General features: G+C 42.7%; 1 protein-coding gene and 1 long non-coding RNA gene across 17 annotated transcripts in view; one reads left to right on the top strand and one right to left on the bottom strand.

Annotated features, from left to right (window-relative positions):
• The window catches only part of ICA1 (islet cell autoantigen 1), a 137,684-nt gene that overhangs the window by 67,861 nt on the left and 53,381 nt on the right, over nucleotides 1-16,442 (bottom strand). The gene's annotated exons all lie outside the window — the stretch shown is intronic.
• Nucleotides 10,603-16,156, top strand: LOC128781190 (uncharacterized). The gene is made up of 2 exons (XR_008427092.1): nucleotides 10,603-12,246; nucleotides 15,249-16,156. It is a non-coding gene; the product is annotated as an uncharacterized lncRNA (long non-coding RNA).

The following is a 16,442-nucleotide window of genomic DNA, read 5'->3' as shown; positions in this document are numbered from 1 at the left end:
CTTTCTCTGCCTGGAGTTTGAATTCAGCCATTTCTCCATGGAGCCCTGGTCCCTTTTAGTGGAGCATGGGGTATATAGAAATGAAGATCTTAGCTCATTGCTACCGGGGTGAAATTGCTACAAGGCCGTCTCAGAAGACAGAGCTAGGGAAGGCTGATGTACGCACATCGTGCACACACACACTCAACACACACAGTGCACACATACATATAAACCCACGCACAGCTATATGAATTTACATTTATATGCACGTGTATGTACTACAGCCCCTGAGTTCATACCTATCTCTGCAATTGTAATCCCATGTGGCAGGGTTCATTCTAGTTTTCCCCTTTTCCCATGATTGTAGCTTCCTTCTCCCCAAGAGCAAAACCTGACTCCCAGTATTCACAATTTACTTGCTCAGTCCTACAAGGTACAAAAAATGGTTTCAGAATTGCTAATTTATGCTTCTGCAAAAAGAGAGGTCTATTAGCAAGTTCAATTTTTTTTACAGTTGTTTTTGGTTTTAGTCTGAGAGCCTGTAGTCATAATACTGGATTCAAAAGCTACTTGGGTTCACTTTTCCCCTTCCTTCTTCAGTGTGGTTATTAATTTGAAATATGATTTATTCTTTTTTAGACTTTATTGTATTTTATTTTTTTTTTGATTTAATCTTTATTGTATTTTTTTCCATTACCATTTTGTCCCTTTTTACCCCCCTCCCCCCAGCAATCACCACACTGTTGTCCATGTCCATGAGTCCTTTTTCTTTTTTGCTCAGTCCCTCCACTCCTATCCTCCCCCCAACTAGCTGTTTCCCTGCTCTCTGTCAGTCTGTCCCCATTTTCCTTGTTAGTTCAATTTGTTCATTAGATTCCACATATGAGTGAAATCATATGATATTTTTCTTTCTCTGACTGGCTTATGAAATACAATTTGTTTCATTTGTTTGTATTCAATTTAAGAGTCCCTAAACATCCTGTGGGGCTTAATTACTTTTGTATCTACTTCACTCATTTTTTGATATGTAAAATATTAATATATTTCTACAAGGCAGGTCTGTAGCAACTGGTATACTGAAAAAGTGCTACCCTTCCCTCATTTCACCCCCTTTTCACCCCACTGCCACCCACATATCCTGTAGGTAACTAAACTTAAAATGCCCAAGTCTTAAAGTCAATGTTTCCACTAAGACTAGAGCAAAGCAAGATTTCCTACTGTTGTACTACCATTCAGCTCCAAACAGGAGAACAGAATTGTACCAGAGGCTTTTAGTCAATGCAAGTAGACAAGAGAAACCAATTAGAGACATATGAATTGAAAACGAAGTAAAACTATCTCTATGTATACATGATATAATCATGGACCTAGAAAGCCCTAAAGAGTCAATGCAAAACCAAATCAAAAGAATAGATTTCAGTAAAGAAGCAGGCTATAAAAGAATGTACAAAGACCAAGAAGGCTCCATTTATAATAGCAATAAAAAAGACAAAATAGTTAAGAATAAATTTAGCATGAAATGCATAAAAACCATATAAGGAGAACTACAAAAGGTCCCTGAAAAATAAAAGTAGACTTGATCAAACTGAGGCTGCCCTTTGCTTTTGGAAAAGAATGCTCACCTAATAAAGATGTTAGTCATCCCCAAGTTAACTTACAATGTAAAACAACCCCATAGAAATGACAAGGCAATAGTAAATTTCATATCTGAAAAGTAAAAATGTAGGAATAGCCAGGGAAACACTACAAAAGAAGTGTAGAGGGGGAAAGGGGGAAACGAGCCTAGCAGACATGTTTACTGAAGTTTCTTTTACAAACAGCATGTTACTGGCCCATGAATGAGCACTGGAGGTATAGAGCAGAAAATAGGAAAACAGAAAAATAAACACAAGTACCTATGGGACCTTAGCGATATGATAAATATAGTATCTGAAATCCCTGGTGCAAAAATGAACTTAGCAAATGATGCTGGGAGAACCGACTAGGCCTTTGGTAAAGATAAATGAGATCCATATCACACACCACACACAAGAATAAACTCCAAGTTAATTGGGGATCTATATATAAAAATTAAGACTATACCAGTACTAAAGAAATTATGGGCAAATGAATTCCTCTTTAACTTGAGTATACATAAAGAATTTCTAATTATGTCTCAAAACCCAGATGCAATGAAAGAAATGTTTGATAAATTTGATTAAGTAAAAATAAAATGTTCTATGTTGTAAAATAGCATAAACAAAATCCAATGATGACTGATAAACTGAGAGAAAATATTTACAATGTATATTGCAGATAAAGGGATATTTGTAATATACAAAAAACATTTTTATTTTTAAAATTATTGTATTGTTGTTCAATTACAGTTGTCTGCATTTACCCCCCACCACTCCCTCTGAACCCAGCCAAACCTCCCTCCCTTCCTTGCTTCCACCCACCCCTTTGGTTTCGTCCATGTGTCCTTTATAGCAGTTCCTAAAAGCCCTTCCCCCCATTATCCCCTCCTCTCTCCCCTCTGGTTACTGTCAGATTATTCTTAATTTCAATGTCTCTGGTTATATACAAAAAACATTTTTAAATTGAGAGAGCAAAATAAAAAGTTCTCTCAGAAAAATGGAAAAAGACATGCATAGATAATTTATTGTAAAAAATGTATAGAAGTGGCCTTTAACATACGAAAAATTATTCAAGCTCACTGATGATAAAAGAAATGCAAATTTTACATTGTATGAATCTCTTTCGTGTGTGAACAGGCAGATGTAGTGCAATCCAATGGTAACAATAAAAGCAAATTAAACAAATATGAGCAGCAACATTAAGCCTGAAGATACATTGGCGGAGACACATTGCCACCATCTTTGCAGCATAGAAACACCTTGAAGTGCGTATAGTTAGGAAGTGAAGGGATTTCTGTAAAACTCATGCTAATTAATTCAAATATCATAACCATGTATTTCCAATTTGTGCAGTGTTTGTGGACCACGGTTTTTACCTTCTCAAACTCCCAAATTGCCTACAGTCCACCTCAGGGACTGCTGGGGAACACGCCGTTCTTTGGGAATGAAGCGAAAGATGGGCCTGGGTGTGATTCATCAGAAAAGTTTCACTCTGTGAACAGGAGGCAGAACAATGGCCAAAAGAAACCACAGAATTTAAGGACAGAAGCAGAGGATTTGCATGAAAATCAGGAAGCTTGAGTTTCAGGGTCCTTTTAAGACATTGCACCTCATTTTGTAGTTTTTTTCCTATAGAGTTCCAAATATTGCATAAACCCCCGCCTTATAGGACCTGGACCTGCCTTGAACAGAAGCTCCTAAACGTCACTCAGATGAACTATTTGATTTTATAGATGAAGAAACTGAGGCCAAGAAAGAACAACCTGATGAGGTCAGAACGTGAATGTCAATCATTAATTAAAGTCAGCCTTCCCTTGTGTTGCCTGTAGAAAGGACTGCATTGTCCTACTGGTCACACGGCAATAATTGCCCGGGCCAGGCCCACAGGCTCCTGGCAAGGGAAACTGCCCCACCCACAGCCTCTGCTGAAGGAGCAACCTTAGCCTATTCCCTGGGGAGGAGTGGCTTTGTGGTTTACCCTGTGACCCTGTCCCTCACCCCCACCTCCATCCAGTCAATACAGCTGCGAGACCTGGGGTTGTCACCTGACCCAAGGGAGTCATTCCATCAGGGTCAATGACCTGTGAGGTCATCTGGTATAAAAAGCTCTGCTCAAACACAAAAGACATTGATGAACTAGCCCAATCAAATTCTCTCTCCTGGAAATTTAAACTTTAAACTGGGGAATATGGAAAGAAAGAGACAATTAGCCGTGGGGAACTAAAGATGACACAGACCCAGTGAGTGGCTGTGCGCCCAACTAGGAACCCATGAGTTCTGTCTGCCGACTTACGCCCTTGGGCGAACCCTGAGGGACACTCTGGTTCTAGTTTTTTGGGGTCTAGTTGTGTGGTTCTTCCTGAAAGGTCTGGCAGGGTGGCTCCCACAGCTGCTTTATCTCCAAGGTCCTCCTTCTAATCCTTATCTGCCTGACTTCCACTCCTCAGAGAGTGCCTGATCCTTGTGTAACTGCTCCATCAGCAAGCAGTCACCTCCACGTTTGTGAAAACCTTGACAATAAAAAGCAGAAAACAATCTTCAAAGTGAGGCCTGAATTCACCTTTGAGGAGGAATTGCTTCTTTGTTTCGGGGAAGAGCACTTCGATACGTCTTTAATTAGAAGAGGCAAAACCAGGGACATATTCTGGAAAGGGGACAGAAGGGAGAGGGGAGGAGGAGCTAAGGAGCTGTGTCAATGCTAATCTTCCTAGTGGGTGGGTTCCTTCTCTCACGCTGTGTCCCTTTAAACAAGTAAGACTTCAATCTTCTCTGAAAACCTCAGTGGGAGGCAAGACAGGCCCAATGGAACTCCCAGGTGGGAAAGTGAAGCTGTCTCCTGTGACATGGGGACATGCTGGGGACAGAGGAGAGAGGCGTCCTCCAGAAGTGGACTCTGAAAGTACTTGTCTGATGAATTCTATGAGGAGTCACACATCTGCATTATAATTCTCCTTGGTTACAGGATGACAAGGGATGATGTGCAGAAAGTGACCCAGTGGGATGGAGGCTGACAGCTGACTGAGGAGATATGCAACAGCCATGGTAGCACGGAGGGACGCAGCATTCCTATGGGATTCACAAGAATGTTTGGGCGGGGGCTCCTGGGAAAGTCCTGAACCTCCAGGAAAAATAGGAAAAATGGCTTGGAGCATCATTATTCGATTGTTCAAGTGAAGCATGACCACTGCATTCTAGATGTGAATGGGACAAGTAGGTTTTGCTTGGTTTCCAAGAACCTCACTTGTCATGGTAAGTAATTGTAATCACCATCTAGCATCCCCTAGAAAAACAAAGGAAGAATTTTTCGATGTGAAGAAATGTATGTATTTATAAAGAATAAACATATGCATCAATTATATTTTTAAAACAAGCATCAGAGAACTGACTCAAAAAGAACTAAATATTAAGGAAACTAACTCATGCTCCAGAGGTGGGACACCACCAGTTGGCTAATTCAATGGCTCTGTGAAGTCCTAAAGCACCAAAGTTCTTTCCAGTTTCCTGTTTTACCCTTCACAACATGCTGCCTTTGCCATTAGCTGTCACTCTATGATCCCAAGAAGGCTGTGGCGACTCCAGGGGTCACATCCAAACATGATAACATCCTGGTAAATACAGGAGTATTTCCTGATCTTTTCCTGAATATCCTTCTTAGAAGTAAGAACACTTTTCCCAGAGGCTCCCCACTGACCTAACTGACTTCCTCTTACCTCCCACGAGCCAGAGTTGTGTTACCTATATGTTCTAAAACCAGTGAACGGCAAAGGAAATGAAATGATCAAGCCTGTCTTACACCAGTGGTTCTCGAACTTGCACATAAATCAGAATCCTGGAGCATCTTACTCAGATGCAGCTTCCTGGGTCCCCACACTCAGAATCTCTGAGTCAGTGGGTCTGGGCTCAAGAATGTGCATTTCCAACGAGATCCCAGTTAATGTCAGTACAGCTGCCTGGGGACTACCCTTGGAAAACTACTGTCTTCGACTAACCATCTGGGGTGGAATGGATGTTGGGAATTGACCAACATTTCCTCTAAGAGATAACTTTATAAGAAGAGTAGTATGTAAATTCTGGAATGACACAATCTATGAATTTTCTTTTGAAAATTAAAGTTTCTGTAAGTTGTACATGCGACAAGCAATACTAATTGTGGTTGAAGCCAAAATATGCAAAGAGAATACAAACTAATGGCCTATGGCAGAAAATGTGGTTTGAGTAAATGTCACCCATTGCCAAACATCCACCCATCCTGCTGGTGCACACTGTGCTAACCAACCCACAGCCCTTCCCTTGCAGACTTATGTTCTTCTTTTCAAGGCTGAGGCAGTACCAGCTGCCTACCTGGTATTGACTTCAACCTGTCTCTTGGCAGAGGACACAAAATGAGCAAACAAATGAGTTAAGAAACAGCTCATTGTCTGGAGGAAACTAAGCAGCTTAAAGTTTTTGCAGCATAAAACACGAGGCTGGAAGTGGTGTGAGGTAAGGCCCTCGGTATGGAAAAGAGCAAAACCACAGAAGGGCTTTGTGGGATGTTGAGGAGCAGAGACGCAATGTGGTTGGATTTTGCTTTCATTTTGATCACACCGGGTTGTGTGCAGGCAGACTTGAAGCAGGGAGGCATGGTAGGTAGGGCTGGAAGTCCAGGCAGGAAGGAGAGCTGAGATGGTAGGCACAGATCTGGTAAATATGTAGAACACAAAATCTATGAATCTGAGGATCTGGTAAATGTAGAAGGTACAAGAAAGTAGGGTCTCCTCACAGTTCTTAGGTTTTTAGCCTCAGTGAGAATAAAGTGAGCTGGCGCTCGATACAAAGAGACAGGGAGATAAAATCAGTTTCAGATGCCCCCTATTTGCAGCACTGGCCCATCTCTATATGGAAGTAGAGATGCTTAAGGGGCACTTGGGCATATTAGGGTGGGTTAGAGGGAGAGCACTGGACTAGAGATTAAGATTTTGGAGTCAACTGTAGTTTAATCAGCAGCATGAATAGATCATTCAGGAAAAACACGAAAGTTAGGATGAATATTTAGCCAAGGAGGGGATTCTGGGAAATCCCAACAGTAATATGGTAGACAAAAGATTTCAGAGGGTCAAGGTCATAGAGTTTGAGGTAGGAGGCAGTGGTCACATTGTAAAATGCTGCGGAGAGGAGGTTCCTTAAGATATGGCCTGAAAAAAATGTGACAGAATTTGGACTGTGGGAAGGCATAGACATTTGGTGATTAACAAGGAGATGAGTAAATGGAGACTGTTTTCTGAGAGTTTTGATGGGAAGGGCATGGAAAAAGAGCAGGGGATACCTAGAAAGGTGCTATCTGATGACCACAATTTTTTAAAAAGATTTATTTATTTACTTACTTTTAGAACAGAGGGGAAGGGAGGGAGAAAGAGGGAGAAAACATCAATGCACAATTACATCTCACATGCCCCCTACTGGGGACATGGCCTGCAACCCAGGCATGTGCCCTGATTGAGAATCAAACCAGCGACCCTTTGGCTCGCAGGCCAGTGCTCAATTCACTGAGCCACACCAGCTAGGGCTGATGACTGCAAATTTCTAACTGGAGTAAGGAGGCCAAGCCATGAGCTGAAAGTGAGGGTGGAGGTTTAAATAGAGGAGGATTATGAAGGTTTGAGGTAGCCGGGAGAGGTAAGTGCTATTTAGGTATTCTGAAAGGGTTAACATCATTTGTTTCTTGGGCTCCTTCATTTTCCAGGGCATTTGCAATCACAAATCCATGATATGTATTTTAAATGGGTGTACCCCTGGATTTCAGAAGATATCTTTGAATAACGAATGCTTATTGAAACCGAGAGGTATGTGTGGCAGAGTGCATTTTGCAAAAACGACTACAGCAATATTTCCAGTTCCACGTGGGACAGACTTCCTCGCCAACTGCATTGATGAACAGCATGCAGATATGGGCTGTGTGACTTCCAAGGCAAAAAGGCAGTGCAGCTTGCAACCTGCTCTTCATCTGGGGATGCTACCATGCTGTGCAGAAGCCAACCTGCCCACATGTCTAATGGTTGATGCCGGTTGCTGGTTGGGATCTAAGGGCAAGTATCCTCCCCAAACGAGGCAGTCCAAAGCTGTATTGTCCTTTGCCTTGAAAGTCACAAGGGTCATTTCTGTGCCCTGTCTAAATTCCTGACCCACAGAATCTGTGAGCATGATAAATGGCTGTTTCATTCTACTAAGCTTTGGAGTAATTTACTCAGCCATAGTAACTGAAACAGCATCCAAATACCCACTCATGGGAACGTGCATATCAGGGGAATATTCCTGTATCCCAGACATGGTCATAAGATCCACTGACCGTTACTGTAATGATCCCTCTTGATTACAAGGTAATATTTTTATTCACTTCTCAGACTTTGGCTTTAAAGTACCCTGAATATCTATATCTAAATGATAATTTTATTCCTAAAGTGGCCTTTATTCAAATACTTTATTAACTCTGAGAATTCTTTTTACTCTTTCTGTATTTATAATAATTAATATTTCATCACATCTAGTTTCCCAGTGTACCAGCCTATTTTCAAAAATAACTGAGTCTCGATACTAACTCTTCCTATCCTTGCACATTAACCCACCCTCTCTTCCTCTCGCCGTCACACACACACAGAGCTGATTTTTAAGTAAGTCTTGCCAATATATCAAAATAACAAAAGTTAAAATATCTTTCAGATCATTAAGGAATAAAATAACTAAAATCATCCTAACAATTTCTAATGAATAGCTAAGTAACATCTAAGAAAGCACATGTCCATAAAACTGTGTTTGAAAACACTGATCCTGGTTTCTATTTAATTTCTGCTTTTATGTTTTATAGCTCAAATGCAGAAAATTGAAATAATCATATTCTTTAGTTTTGGGGACATTTATTTTTCTCCTAGTTCCGACTCTGTGCACACTGGCAGCTAAAGGGAAAAATATATATAAGGTATATTAAGTCTGTGAGCACACTCTCCTTTCCCCTACAGCAACCTTGACCTCACCAGAAACTCCCTACCTCCCAAATGACTAGGGAAGTACCATACTCTTGGATCACAGCTCTCTATCATTGGGACTCTCTTTTTCAGGAATCCCCGGTGCAACAGCAAAAGCTTCATTCTCACTGATGCTTCAGATCCACTGACCTGGTCCCCACTACCCTCCTTATCTAGCTTGTATTGTACAGGATTCACCTCAATCACTATTTGCTCCTGTCACCAACATTTCTTATTTCTACTCATGTCACAACTACCTGGGAAACTTCAACTGTGGGTGGACCCATTACCCACCTTCTCTTGTCTGTGCCTGCAGCAACTTGTGTGAAGAAAGGTCAGTGCCTGGGGCAGAGTTGTATTATCTCACACCTGCACGAGGCCAAGCATCCGCAAGGCGCTTACATGGGAATCAGGACAAGATGGTACTTCCTCAACACACTTTACTCCTCTGCCAGAGAAGTAAATAATGTCCTGATAATCTTGATTTTGCGAGAACAAGATAGCTTTACTACCATCGGCCAGAATCTTGTCATAACGAGTAAACAATGCTTATGACGTGAGCAATGCCCCTGTTGGGTACGGCAACCTGGTGCAATGCACAGCCCGCACAGTGGTACCTGGTGGCCCTGGTGATGGCCCTCCACCAAGCCCTCATGCCACTGTTTCTTTAGTTAAATATGTCATGCCTTCTCCTGTCACCTTACACCCAGCTCCTCTGCTTCCCCCTTTATTCTCAGGAGATGTCTATTCCTGATACTTCAAGGTGAAGGCTGACACTATCATATGGGAACTCTTGTCCTGGTATCAGATGTACAGACTTTCCACCATTTGTTCCCTGCCTCCCTCTCTTTCCCTCCCTCCCTCTGTTTTCCTCCCTTTCTTCCTTTCTTTCCTCTTCTTTCCAAAGATCACTCTGTATTCCATTCCTTCTAGTCTCCGAGGTGAGGACCCACAAGCACTGTGGTATTCCTTCCTCTTCAGCTTTGTACTCTACATCCTCCCCATTTCCCATCTGTAGTCAAACACATATTAGTGTCTCGTATTGGGAAAGTCCTCTTTCTGCCTTCTGCCTTTCCTCTATACTCTACTTCCTGTCCAAGCTTCTCAAAAACAGTTGTCCATATATCTGTACCTCCTTTTCCTCGTCTCCCTTGTTCTTCCTTCCATTCAAGTACCGTGCTCAATAATTCTATAAAACACACTTGTCTGATGCTAAACCAGGAGCACTTTGTATTCTTCATCACATTTGATTTAACACGGGTAACATTCAGGGTTGACAGATTCTTCCTTTGAAATATGTTCATTTTTTGGTTGCATCAACCCCAATAATCTTGATTTTTATTTTTATATCTTTGGCTTCTCCTCTACTTGACCCTTTAAATGATGAAATTCCAGTCACCTTTTCCCTTTGTATTCCAAATCCTCTCCTAAGGGACCTCATCTTTTCTCATGCACCTCAGTCACAGACACCAACAATTCCCAAACGTGACTGACTATCTCACCTGGTCTTTTTCTTAGAGCTCCAAGCCGAAACATGTAATTCCACTTGGATCTATTTCACACTCCTCTCTTACACAAGACAAAGAATGAATTACTGTTCCTGTGCCCCAAACTTAATTGTGTAAAGACAGGCAGGAAAAATGCTAGAAGCAGAGACACTGCTGTTTCTGAACACACCTGTGTTGTACACTCACTCTCTTTCCTTCTTATACACATACAAACACACACACACCATCTCTCCAAAACCTGGCAGTACCTCCAGGCTTCCCATATGAGGGTGGTCACTATAATGCTTGTTATTTTCCTTCTTACCTTCCCTAAAAATAAGCAGAGCCTTAGTATGTAGCAGTACTGTCAGGCTATTTCCTGCTGTCACCCAACCAGAAAGCTCGGTTGGTATAACCAGTCTGGCAACCAGCTCTCTAGCACGTCATCATGCTCAGGCTGAAAGAGGCACTGAATCTGGAATCAGCCAGGAAGACGGATCTATGCCCCGGTCTGTCAGGCTCTCCAAGGTGACCATGTGTTAGTCAAATTCTGGGAGTCTCTGCCTTCTTCCTCATAATGTCTCTCTCATGGCCCATGAGCTATGACTTAAAAAATGGAAGATGAAAGAAATGGAATACACTGAGTGTGACTAGTTATTATTAGGGAACTTTTTGTCATCTGGCTTACGTTAACAGAAATACATTTAGTTTAAAATACATTGGCAAGTTCTCCTAATGTAGATGGAGATTCATGCCTTCAATGAGGTTCTGGGGGGCCAGGTTCTAGGCAAATGCCATACATGGACCGTACCACTCATCGGAACACAAAGCAGTCAAGCATATTCTGTCTTTTAGGAGTATAAGTCTTATCTCCCCAGTTCAACTGTAGAACTGAGGAGGGGCCATTTTTTATCTGCATTCCATTTTCCATAGCATCCAACTCAACAGGCACATTCAATAACTGGCCACTGAAGGAAGATCAAAGAGTGGAAAGTGAGCCTTGAGTTTCTGCTGACATATGGTCAGTTAATTTATCTTTGAAGTAAGTGCTCTCTTTGCAAATATAACTTTTTTGCTCCAGAATCAAAGCAAAATGGCAAAAAAAAAAACCCCCACAAATATTGCCACGGAGAAGGGAAACATCTAGGCACTCCTGCTGGGATGAATCTCAAAACATCTCCTTTTAAAAACCTGATTCCTTCCTTAATCAACATTCCCATTAATTTCCTAGCTTCTGCTCTTCATAAAAGGGTCAGTCTGTCCCTCTGGGAGTCTCTTTCTAGGAGACTTGGGAGTGGGGGGAAGGACCCAGAATTCAGATCAGTGTTTCAAGGAAAAACTCTGCTTTTAGAGAGGGAACCACGTAAGATGTGCCAAGCCCTTGCTGGCCCAACTCACAGGATGACAAGGTTGTAAAGTGTTTTTGAAAACAGGAATTACACTTTGGGTCACAAGGGATTCTCAATGACAGCACAAACAGAATACGCTTGCCAGAACACACAAAAAGAGGCACAAGATTTCTGACTGGAGCAGAGGGAGGGGAAAAACCAACAAAGGGTCCCAATCAGAGTCACAAAGCATAGTCTCTAATTCAAGTTCTGCATAGGGTGTCCTGGGCCCCGATCTGGAGGAAGCAAGCACTAGGTGGATACAACGCAGCCAGGTAAGGGTGAGATGCTAAAATGCTAAAGGCTTTGCAGACCTCTGCACTACCAAATGCAGCTATCGCGTGGACAGATACACGCTTAGACATAAAGGGGACACAACAGGGTTATCCATGGGCACCTGCATCTAGAACATCCAAGCAAGTCTACCTCTTACTGCTTGAAAACCTTGGAGAAGGCATGGTTTAGGCTTGGTATGGGTGTTTGTGTGTGAGTGAGAGGTGGGGCAGGGAGAGGAAGAAGGGAAGGGAAGGGAGAGGGAGAGAGAGAGAAGGTAAAGGGGAGAGAAGGCATGGAGTATGAAAGAGGCAAGTGAAAGAAGGAGAGAGGGGGAGTCACATCTGTTAATCTGCCAGGTGGTCTTTTATTAAAGCCCAGGTGCTGAAAATCCAAGTCTCGGCAGCTGCAGTGAGAAGCAAGGGAAGGTCCCACACAAGGGGTATTTTGAAGACGTCTCAGCAGGCTACAAATGATGGCTGCCTGGGTAAAGGAGATAAAGGTAGGGAATGAGCCAGGTTTTGAGTCTGGGGCCTAGGAGACTAGTAGGGCCGTCCTGAAAATCAGGTATGTTGTAAAGAAAAGAGGCTTGTCTGGGGAGGCGACTGGAAAAGGAGAGAGGGCCAAGTCACGTAGAGTTGTTTGGACACTGGAGTGTGGACTGTGAGGAGACCTTAGGGTTGCCTGGTGGTTCTCATGTATCTTTTCTATGAATTTTTTAAAATTTATTTTTCAATTACAGTTGACAATATTATATTAGTTTCAGGTGTACAACATAGGAAATAAATATTTCTCTAGCTTATGCAGTGATCACCCTGGTAGCCTAGTACCCATCTTGCATATATTAAGCAAGAAAACAGGCTTAAGGAGAGAGCTGTAGCGGGCAAGCTGAAGAATATGGACTTGAAGTTGTGAGAGATAGTAGGTAACTTGAAGAATGTGAAAATGATGATGAAGGATCTGATGAACGTTTCAAGAGATGCCCTGTGAGTCAGCTTGAGACAGAAAAGACACCAGTTGGTGAAACAGACAAGGAGAGAGGAAATTTACCAGAAGCAGCAGAATAGTGAAGAGCTGAGAAATTAATCATTTCTTCTCTAGATACAGGGCTTTGGGTATAGCTCACTGCACCAGACTTATCACGTATGTGTCCACCTCTCTCTCAGACTGTCTTGAAGCCTATTCATGGCTGGTTCCCCACATTCCTGCTCTGTGCCTTCGGTGTCTACCCAATACACCTCCCTGATCGAGAATTAGTTGCCTAGAAAGCCAACTGTCAGGGGCACAGGTGGGAAGGTGGGCTGCCTGCTCATTGTGTATGTACTCAGCTCCCTGGCAACAAGAAAGCAAACAAACAGTGGTGCAGCTGCCACTTCAGATCTGTATTACTCTTCCCTGACCGACTCTCGCCAACCTCCTTCCCTTACAAACTCTTCTGTCCTGTGCTCTGCTGTTCTAGTCAAGGGACAAAGAGCCCCCACTGGTGATTCATGGAGGGAAGGTGGCTAGAGCTTCTAGAACACTGCTAGAGCTGAGCAAAGACACCAGGTGCTACCCCAGTCACAGGCGTCAGGGACATCCTGGGCAAGCCCAGGCTGGCCACGCTGCAGCAACGACCAGCACGGAGCCAGGGACGGAGGGTGGCTTCAAGATGCCCTGGCCACCTCCAGGACACAGTCAGCACAGTGCCCCCCCTGGGGAGGAAAAGTGGGGTGGGATTCTGAAAGAGAATCCCCAAAGAGACTATTTGAACCAGGGCTAAAAGGAAGCCGAATTTTGAATAGGTTCAACATTTACACTGAACGAGGGAGGCTATTTAACCTCATTTAACTGACAAGTCTACAAGTCCCTACCACACACGCTCGTAAGGAAACCACTTCGGGTCTAGCGAATGTGTGTGTAGAGGTGACCTGAGTAAATTTATGACCCCTCCCACCTGGCCCTGCTACATTCTGTGAGACATTTCAGAAGTTACTTAACCTCTCTAAGCTTCAAAACCCCCACCTGGGAAGAGGGGATCACGGTGTCTACCCTTTGGAGAACTTTAATGAGCCTATTCAAAATGCTTAGAATAGTAGCTGGCACATGATAAACTTTTAATAACATATTTGTTAATGTTGTGATTTCTACTAATACCTTCAACTTCAAAGTTTCTTCTGTCCTATCTAAGAATGGCTGGACATCTGTTGAGAAATGACAAAATACTATATTCCTGACATTCTTTACTTATAATTTCATAGCCCCTCCTGGATCCCACAAGCACAGAAATGTCATCCTGGGACAAATGACATTTGAGAATTACTATTTTCATACCATCTCTGACTTTTTCTCAACATCTTGGTACTTACTCAGAAAGGAAGTCAAAGCCCAGACAGTATTTCTTATGAATAACATTTGCTGTAACAAACCACAGAGTACCATGATGGCCCCATTGAAGGACCTGGTGGTGAAGGCTTTTCTGTCTCTAGTCTCCAGAGGACGAACCAGCTTCAGGCAGCAGACAAGCCGCATGACTGGGGAAGGGCTCAGTGGGAAGGATTTATCTGTGATGCTGCAGGCATTTTTGTTTAGCATGCATATCGGGACACTAACAGTGCCAGATTGCACTTGGAAGATTCCCTGTGTTTGACACGTACAGATTAATTCCCAGGATTGTTTGCTGCGTGCCCACAGAGCAGCACGATCTTGAGTAATCAATTCGAGATATTAACTAACCTGAGGCTCCATTCCAGCTCTTTGTTTTCTAAGTCGGCCGGGAGAACACGAAGGAGTTAGTTGAAATTGGAGAAAAGATTTAATTAGCAAGGTTAATATTGATTGTAAGGGAACAAAGGAAGTATATCTGAGTGTTTGTGGTACACAAATCTCTAGGTTCTAGCATTTAAGCAAACATGTAGTAAGCACCAGGAAGCACAGTAATGATTCATTTACTAGGATTCCTGGGAATGAAGTGATTTTATTTAAGTAACTTCTCCATACAATTCAAGTTTCCTCTATTTAAAAAAACACTTTAAAAATAAGAAATCTTCATTCAACAGACACCTGCCTTCTTGCATGTTTGTCTTATCACATATAGCAAAATCACCTTTTTTGATGGATCAGTCATTAGTGTGAGCATCAGCTATTCTGTGGTGATGTGTTGGGAAAATGTGTCTCAAGGTGTAATCCATGGACCCCAGCAGGGGAGTCAGCTGGGAGTTTGTTAAAAATCAGACGTCATAAATCTTTAGGTGGAACCCAGGATTCTCCATGTCCAACTGGCTTCTCAGAGGATTCTTATACTCAACTCAGGACAGAAAGACTCTAACTCAGGGTTAGTTGGATGTATAAGAAGATGTCCTTTATTATCGGAAATGCTAACTTTCTGTGTCTATTTGCTGTAGGGCCTCTGTTGCTTTCCTGTTATAAGTAAATACCTTTCAATAGTGTACTGGCTTTCAACCTATCAGTCCACGTGCACACGATCCTTGAGTGGCATCCACGATGTCTCCTTTCCATGTACAGGCCTTTGACCTTCCATTCAGACTCCAGCCCCTGAAGTTGACATATACTCAGGATGCAGGCACCTGCCCCCAAGGCACCCATGCTGGAGACCTGCCACTTCACCTCAAAAGGACACTCAGACCCAGCTGGAACCCAAGACGTGCTCAATGCTGAGTCCAGAGACGTGACTGGGTGTTCAGAGGACAGACACACTGAAGGGCTGGCTTGGTGAGAAGGGAAAAAAAACAACTGCTTCTTAAGGGAGGATGGTAAGAGGAGCTTTGGAGCCAGAGAAAGTGAGTACAGAGGATACAGAGCGTGCTAGAAGATGCGGCGGCTACTTAACGGAGTAGTTGGGTCTCCGCCACAGAAACACGTTCTCCCACTACGGCTCAGCATGACACACAGGCCCACTTATTGGATTAGGAGGAACTCGCGGCTGATGTGGTGGGAAGAGCATTGACCTTGGCACCAGAGGACTTCGGTTCATATAGGTGGCTCTGGGTGAGCCAGTCAGACGCATGGCACCTGTGAAAGGGGACCAGCATTCAGGGACCCGCTGTGTGGCCTCTGTGAAGGAATGACTCTGAGACAGCACTGTAAACTGAAGAGCATCTTACAAATATCCAATCAGAAACTGTCTGATTACGTACATATTTAAGCAGCTGTTACATCTATCTCTATGGCCCAATGCTAAGAAAAACCTGCGGCTGGGTAAAATTTCAAGTATGTTAAATACCTTGCATAAATTAACCTATCATATAGTTCACTGTGGGGCCTAAATATCTGCCTTTTTTTTTACTATAAAAAACTATACTCCAAAAAAGAGCAGTATTTTGACATTTGTACAACTCATGTTTAACATTCTCTTAAAATATGTTGTTCTTATTTTCTTGATTGAAGAATAATAAATGAAAAAGTCGATCGAATCTTCATTTTCTTTTATTTTAAAAATCCTTATTGTATTTTTTCCATATGATTTAGTCCCCTTCTTCCCCACTCCCTGCAGGAATCACCACACCTTTGTCCATGTCCATGAGTACTTTTACCTCAAAATCCTGTTTCCTAAAATCAACTGAAGAATGGTGGGTAAAGTGGGGGCATGCCAGGGAGAGAAGAGGAACAAGTTGGTCAGCACAGAATGCAAGAGGTGTTGCCCCAAACCTAGAATACATTTAGGATAGGGAAAAGGGATTCTAACTTAGGAAGCCTAAC

The sequence above is a fragment of the Desmodus rotundus genome, chromosome 6, assembly GCF_022682495.2.
Source record: "Desmodus rotundus isolate HL8 chromosome 6, HLdesRot8A.1, whole genome shotgun sequence".
NCBI classification, from domain to species: domain Eukaryota; kingdom Metazoa; phylum Chordata; class Mammalia; order Chiroptera; family Phyllostomidae; genus Desmodus; species Desmodus rotundus.
This window is presented reverse-complemented; position numbering and strand designations above follow the sequence as displayed.